Source organism: Fukomys damarensis, unplaced genomic scaffold (genome assembly GCF_012274545.1).
Source record: "Fukomys damarensis isolate Sample0158 unplaced genomic scaffold, DMR_v1.0_HiC HiC_scaffold_6, whole genome shotgun sequence".
Classification (NCBI taxonomy): Eukaryota; Metazoa; Chordata; class Mammalia; order Rodentia; family Bathyergidae; genus Fukomys; species Fukomys damarensis.
In genome coordinates, this window is record NW_022900918.1 from 16004458 (window position 1) to 16012889 (window position 8432).

An 8432-nucleotide genomic window follows, 5' to 3' on the forward strand; every position below is an offset into this window, starting at 1 on the left:
TCCTGCCCTACAGCGGCTCTGGGCTCTGCTAAGCTGTAGCTGGGGATGTGATACAAGCAAGAATAACAGGGAAAGGGGAAAAGGCACCAAAGGATAAATGCTTACTTGCTTCCTTCCTACCGCTCTGCCTTTCTTTCTTGAAAGACAGCCAAGAAATGCATTTTATGCACCCTCTCCTTTATATTTACCATGTGGGTTTAAGCACTCAGTTGCCTGTAGCAGTAGAAAAGAGGAAGAAAGAAAGGTGGAAACTTTTTAATTAAACGATCCTGACTTCTTACAGTTCAAGAAATGCTGAGCCGGGCATGGTGGCGCACACCTGTAATTCCAGCACTCAGAAGGCTGAGGCAGGAAGATCAATGTGAGTTTGAGACCAGCCTAGGCTACATAGTGAGTTCCAGGTCAGTCTCAACTATGTAGTGAGACACTGTATCAAAAAATAAAACAAAGAGAAATGCTGGCAGTGGACAGATGTTGGCAAGTCATGAGCCTCCATAGCTTTATAAAATAGGGATGATAAAGTTTGTTGCCCTCACTGAATTCTTGTTAAAATTAAATATGTATTAAATATTATTTTATTTTTAGAAAACTTCTTTAATTTTAAAGTGCTATTTTATTATAAAAGAGTGTTGTGTATTATTTGCAATATGTTGGGGAAATAATAAATGACTTTCATGATTTTTAAAGATGATTCTAACACTGGGAAAAAGCAAAATATTTCTTACATGCCAACAACAGTAGATTTGCCTTGAAATTATTCCACTTACCAATTCATTTCACAAATATTTTGTGAGCCTAATGTTACCATTAATGCTTTTATTCAGGAACCCACTCATTTCCAGCTCTACCACTTACTCTGTACGATGGACATATTACTAGACATTGTTCAGCATCAGTTTTCTACTCTTTCAACAGGAAATGATAATCATACAGCAGCAAGAGCAGTAACTGACCTTATACGTTTATGTGGAGGTGAAGACTGGCTGCTTTCATGTGACTACAAACTATTTGATATTTGTGTGAGGGGGGCTATTGAATCAAGGCATGTTCCTTTTAAACCCTCCTGGAGTACCTCACTAAGGAAGGTTTTAGAAAGGACTTGAATCATAACAGGAAGGACTTTTGGCTTGAGTGGGCGTATCCCCTTGACTTATTTACCTAAAAAAGGCTTTAAGAAGACCAACTACAAGGAACTTACAGTTTGAAGTCTTCCTGAGAAATCTCTCAAAAATTAGGTGCAGAATCTTCCTTGCTCCACTGGACCATGAGAGACAGTACACGCAGAAGAAATTGCCCAAACTTAAGCCCCGAGCCACTTTCAGAGGGTATTACTTAAAATTAGTGCCAAGACTAGACATCAGTCTATCTGCTCTTTGTGAAAACATGAAATGCACATGATTTACCTTCACCTCAGAATTTCAAGAAAAAAGCAGTAGGCACCTTTGTGCTTGAAAAGCCCTGTTGAACAACTCCCTGGTGACCCCTGTCCAGGTTTTGAGTTGATGCAAAGTTTTTCATTTTTCTGGTTTTATCTCTTTTTTATGGCTAGGATATGTTATCTAGATCTTTGTACTGCTCATATTAATGTAGTCTCTAAACACAAGTCAAAATTCATTCTCTGATCCCAAAAGAGGCTATAACTACTTTAAAGAATTTCTCTCCACCAATTCTTTTTTCAAGGGAATCCAGCTGACAGGCCTGAGTTATTTCAGATAGTTTAGATATGAAATTTTATGCACACATTTGTTTTTATATATACTCACAGGTGTTCACACATATCTTTCACCTCTTTCAAAATTTAGAAGAAATAAAAACATGTACCTTGAGTAAATCATACAAGATCTACTGCCTGTCTGATGCATTCTTTGTTCAGACATGTCTCCTTTCTGCATCTCCTTTCTTGCCTTGTCTATTTTATTCCATTTGAAGAGGCCAGTGTAAGTCTACTCTCAAAGTCTGCACTCAGAGGACCTTGTACTCTTATTGTATAACCTGGGAAAGTGATCTGAAAACAAGACCTCTTTGGGGACCTCAGGAGCACCAAACCGTAGTAAACTCCACAGAGGGAAGCAAAATAGAATGAAGAAGCCGGCTGATATTTCATTCCACTCCTGTGAGAAAGACTGCAAAAGAGACTTGTTTATACATAAGTCAGTGCATCCAGAACATTCCTCAGCTTTCTAGGTAGGCTTCATATGGGGTTTGAAGAAGAAACAGTGCATTGCTGCAGTCAAATAATTTACCAAATAAAACAGCACTCAATTCATACAATTCCATGGCGATATGTAGTCTCTCTGGCAACTGCATTGTGCAATATCAATCATATTCCTTTATAATTTTAATTTTTAAATGGAGGAATAAATTTACATGGTATAAAGATATCATCGTGTTTAACATTTCCTATTTGTCCTGACATTTTTATTATTCCAAACATAAAGCAGTTTATATGTAAATTGCCATATGCTCTTAAGTTAAACCGATAGAATTCTGTCTGTGAAAAACTCTTCATTTTGTTGTAAATGTGTAAATGTGTATAACAATCCATTGCACAGTTTCAAGAAAAAGGAAAAGTGGCACATGAAAGTAGCAAGCAAACAGTATTTCCAATTCACGTGGGTCACAAATATTCTAACAATGGGCATGTTCTCTATTTTAAATGGAGGATAGTAGATAATGAAACATTATTCTTTATTAGAAAATTTAGAAATTAAACACAGGCTATGCTTTCATCAGCTTTCCATTAGTGTAACAAATACCTGAGATAGTCGGTTATGGAGAAAAGTTTTATTTGGGCTCACACTTTCAGAAGTTTCAGTCCATGGTTGGGTGGTCCCGTTTGGGCCCGTGGTGAGATAGCACATGACGGTAGCAGCATGTGGCAAAACAACTCACCTCATGTCCAGGATGTGAAAGAGAGAAAGAGGCAAGGCCTGGGGTCCCAGCATCCTCTCAAGACTATGTCTCCACTGATGGGAAGACATCTCACCAAAACCCCATTTTAAAGGCTTCATCACCTCCCAGTGGGGCCACAGAGTGGAGACCAAGACTTTAACACACGGGTCTCTGGGGGACACTTCCAACCCATAGCAGGCTACATGGGTTCTGACAGCAGAAACGGTGCCTTCCACTATACAACTATCTCAGCTTCTAAAGTACACCTATGGCAGGGGGAGCAGAGGGACAGGCATGTCAGATAAGAAATTTTTAAAAAGGCATCAGATAAGAACCTAGCTATTTACCACAGCTCATAATCAAAGAAAATTTTCAGAAGCTAAAATGTGTCCCCAATTTACCCCCCAAAGCTATCATGTTAGAATTTTGTTCCTAAACAAATTAAGGCATTTAATTGTTCACTTATCATACACTTTATTCCACTGTTAAATTAAGCATTTAAACTATGATAGATAAATAAGGCAATAGAATAAATTGTGTAACATTAAATTTTTATATATTTAAAAGATCTGTGGAAGGGTGGCTCTTTAGGAAGAAACAAGGGAACAGAGCAAGCAGCAGCATGTGACGAGACAATGACCTGTTCCCAGGAGGAAGTGTATTGTTGCGGTCATTCATTCCTTCACTCAGTCCCTACTAACATCTCCTAAGGACAGCCGCAGGCCCTCTCCCAGACAGTGGTAAAGTGGGGATATAGAACGAGACCAACAGTGTCCCTGCTGTCTTAGAACTTCCATTTTGGCGGGAAAAAATGCACATTTATAAATCATCAAATAGTCTTGTGAGGTCCAGTTGTGGTAAGTGCCATGAAGAAAAAAGAGGAGAGCAGTGTGATACTATTAAATAAAGCATAGCATAACCTGGTTTCTACTCTTAAAATGTCATTCTGGCTGTTTGTGGAGAAATAAACTCAAACGAAGCAACTATGAAAGCAGGAGTGATTACAATGCTATGGTCTAACACAGGATAAGAAATAAGAACAGCTTGAATTAGTCGTGGAAGTAAAAAAAAAAGGGATTATATGTGGAATATATCTTGAAGGTAAAGGAAACAAAATTTGCTAATGGAGTGAAGAGCATTATGATAGAAAAAAGATATTAAGGATGATTTCATGGTTTGAAGAAATATTGGACTAAGACATACAGGATGAAAGAGGAATGATTTATAGAAACAAAGGGTGAATAGTCTGAAGAGGGAAAAATCAAGACTTCTATGGTAAACTTCAGAAGCCCATTAAACAACTGAGTGAAGATATGGAGAAAGTGGTTGAATTTGCAAGGAAAAGATTCAGAGAACTGTTCATCTGCACAAAGATGGTATTAAAGCATTAGGAACAGATGTATCATATAAGCAACCAACATTCAAACGGGGGAAAAGAAGTTCAGAGACAGAACTCCTACAGATGCTACTATGTAGATGTCAGGAAGAAGAGGAAGTTGGAAGAAGATGGACGCTAGCATGAATAGCCTGTAAAAGAGACAAAAATTTTAACACAGCACAAAATTAAATGTAGATAGTATTTCCTGAACAAGGGGGAAACCAACAGTGCCAACTTCTGCTAATAAATGAGTAAATGACTAGTTAGAATCATCCAGTGGACTTGGCAGGAGGGCCCTCTATAGTGCTGCTCTATTTTGTTTTTGAATTTTGGTTTTTTGAGATAAGGTCACTATGTAGTCCAGGCTGGCCTCAAATTCACGGCAATCCTCCTGACTCAGCCTCCGGAGTGCTAGGATTATAGGTGTGCACCACCACGCCTGCCCTGCTCCATGGTGTTCTTAATGAAAGTAGTTTCAGAAAACTAAATACAAAAGCAAATTCAAGATAATATGTGAGAACAAAAGTAAAGACAGAAAATATAGGCAAATAAAGGAACTTGGATATAAAAGCAAAGAGAGAAATGGAAGATGGTTGAGCAGGGATCAAGATTCCAAGGAGGTATTTTTTCATGGAGGTGCAAAGTGATGTTATGAGAGATTTTAGGTAGGAAATAAGTTCTGAGATCCTGTGTGCTGAGGTAGAGTTGTTGTAAACTACAGGAAGGAATAGTCCTTTCAGGATGTATGGTTCCTGATATGGATAGGGGCTGTAGATTTGGTAGAAGGAGGACATAAACATTCATTTCTGGTAGATTCCATTTTCTCATTGATAAAAGAAACAAGATCGGTAGTTCAGCATAAGAAAAATAGAGTGTTAAAGTTAGGGGAGGGCAGAATGAGAATAAAATAATCATCTAGAAAGGTGGAAGCCAAGAACAAGAGCAAAATCTGGAACCAAAGTGACAGCAACTGGGAACAAAACTTAGACAATGATTCACTGAAGAGAGTGCCCCATACAAAAGATCAGGAAGATGCAGGAATCAGCCTGAAAACCAGACCAAGGAAGGCAAGCCTCAGGGCTCAGGTGCAAGAGGCTGCTTTCTAGGGTCACAGCTGAAGCTCACCCACCTGCAAAAGAAATAGTTCAAAAAGCCGATCACTGTAGAGCCCTATGGATGTACTAAGGTGAAGACTAGATACGTTTTTCGCAAAAGGCGCTGCAGAAAATGATGGGGCCTGAGACTCAGATGCACAGGGTTCTCAGCCTGAATAATTCACTCATTAAATGATGTTAAAGCCATTACTAGCCTTTTTTGGAAATTCAAATTCCTCATTTACAAAGTAAGGATGTCAATATGTCCTTCTGAAAGTCCATGTGATGGTAAGAGAAATTCCCACAAAGATTCTTACAGAGCACAGTTTAACTACAGATAATAAATATTTAAATGTGTCAGTTTAGACTCATGCATTTATCTCCACTCCCTCCAAAGATCACACTAAAAAAACAATAAAATGAAAATCATAAATACATGAGAACAACACAACGGGAAAAGAGAAAACAGTATAAAAGATGATATTAAACTTTGGAAAATGAAAAGTTGTGGAAGATGTTCTGTTTGGCTTAGCTGTGCTAGGACATGCATACTTTCCAACAAGAAGCAAGTCCTCCTCAGTCACAGAGGCGCCCAGAAAGGCTCCAAAACTGAATGTAGTGAATAAATATAAAGGGGAGATGAAGCATAGGGCTAAAAAAAATAACAGTACGATGGATGAGACACACTGCTATGTGAACCAAATGACCACTCCTCCCTACCCCTGAAAGATGTTTACTAGAGACTTGTGATTAGGGAAAATTGGATCAGAGAAGTTGCAGACACCAGGAATAGGTACAGGTGAACCACCAGATTGCAAATACAAAGAACAAAACCCCACTATACAACCCTTCAGTTTCCAAAGTTCTAGTAACTAGATTTCTACTCCAAATCTTTCATCCAAAGATAGGAAATTCAAACATTTTTCTGGGGAAAAGCATGTGCTTCAGAAAAAAATACCCATAGACAGCCATACTTAACATTCTTATAAATGTAAGTTAGCCCCAAACTCACTCGAAAACAGCCCACTACTGAGGAAGCCCAACCATTCTCAGAATTTTATTTCAATTAACTTTTCAGTTCATTGAATTCCAAATAAAATCATAAAATGAAACCTAAAATAAAAAAATAGGGGGACCAAAACAGAGAACTTACCAGGTACAGAATAATATGGAAAGAAAGTAAGGAAAGGAGGGAAAGGGCCAGGATGTAGCCATCAGTGCCACACCTGCCTGACAAATGCAAGGTCCTGAGTTCAGTCCCCCCAAACTGAGGAGGTGGGGGGAGGAAGGAAGGAGGGAAAAGAAAGGGGAAGGGAAAGGAGGGAGAACAAGAGCAAGAAAGTATACTGTTCTCAGAGGAATGAAAAGAGGAGGCTTCCTCTATTAAATAAGGACCAAATGCTGTTTACTAGAAAGGTGAAGAGGAGACACTTAAAGAACATGAAAGCACCCTGGAAAATGAAAATTAGAATTTGGTTGAACTGAAAGGCAAAAGCGAAGTAGTGTTCAAACAATGAAAATGAAATTCAACACCATCGCTAATAGGATAGTAGAGATCTTTTTAAAGTGGGGTGGTCAGTCTACCAGGCCCATAACCAATGACGATCTGAAACGGGACAACAAAGAACAGGAGATTATCACAGAAATAACTAAAAGGCATTTCTCAGACTGTAAAACAAGTCTTTTTTATTGAGTTTATTGGCACACTTTAGGTATACAATACAGTTACATTCATCATTGGGATCTTGTACCTCTACACAACTTATCGCGGTTCTTATTTTTTCCCATTCCCCAGCCCTCCAAGTCTTTAGATGGAAAAGGCCAATAAGAATCTAGCACAATAAATGATTGTTCATAGTTTTAACTCCTTTCCCTCTCTTCTCTCCCCTTTCCTTTTCCATCTCTTGCTCCCATTCCCTTTGGTAAAAAATTTATCTCCTTATTTCATGCTACCTTTTATTTTGTTCTTTCTTTAGATTTTGGGTTTCCCACATAAGAGAAACTATGTGATATATTTAAGCTTGTGTGTCTGATTTATCTCACTTAACATCATTATCTCAAGGTGCATTCCTTTGCCTACAAATGCTCAAGTTCATCTTTCTTTATGCCATGGTAGTATTCCATTGCATGTAAGTACCACACTTTCTCTGTCCATCTACCCTGATAGCAAGTCACGAAAGGCATGTAGGATGCTTCCAAGATTTGGCTGTTATGAATTGGCCTACTATAAACATGGGTACATATGCGTCCCTATAATATGATGTCATTAACTCTTTCAGGAAGATACCTAGAAGCAGAATAGCTGTGTCAAATGGAGCCTCTGTATTTACAGGTAGTATGTTTCTATGTCTACTGGTTTAAATTAATTCAATCACCTTTAAATTGATTTATCAATTTTAGAAACACCTACTGACTTGTTATCATGGTAGATGAGGATATAGTTCTTTTCAACCAACTCTTTTCCATATAAATATAGTTATATCACCATCCTTCGATAGTTACACTTGTAATTATTTCATAGCCATGCCAGGCTTTTATTTAAAGGCAAAGAATATAGTACATTGAGAAAAAGGGAGTACAGGCTATTTTCCAAGGTTCAGAGATGTCAAGGCATAAGACCTTTGGGATCCTTTGTCTCTAATTGAAACACCAAGATCTGTACCGTGAATCTCGGCTGTAGGAGGACACAAGGCAACATTCCTAGTAGGGGCTTTTCTACATCATAATTTTTTATTAAAATCTTTAATATTCATATCGTTCTGACACTGTAAATATTTTTTATTCTCGAATAAAAATTGCCCTAGGGTTAAATTTGTTTTCTAATAAAAGTTATTGACCTAGCATTATTGCCAGTTTTTTCTTTTTCTTTTTATAAAATCTTCCTAACCCTTCAAACAGCATCTCAATCTAATTTTTTAAGTCATCAAACGTATCTGATCATTTGCAAAGTCTGTCCCCCACCTCAACACCCCTCTTGCCTGTCCCAACCTGGCACTCACTCCAGGTTGCCCAGTGCTCTCTTTATTGTTACCTTGAAATCTTTTTTTTTTTTTTTTTTTTTTTTTTTC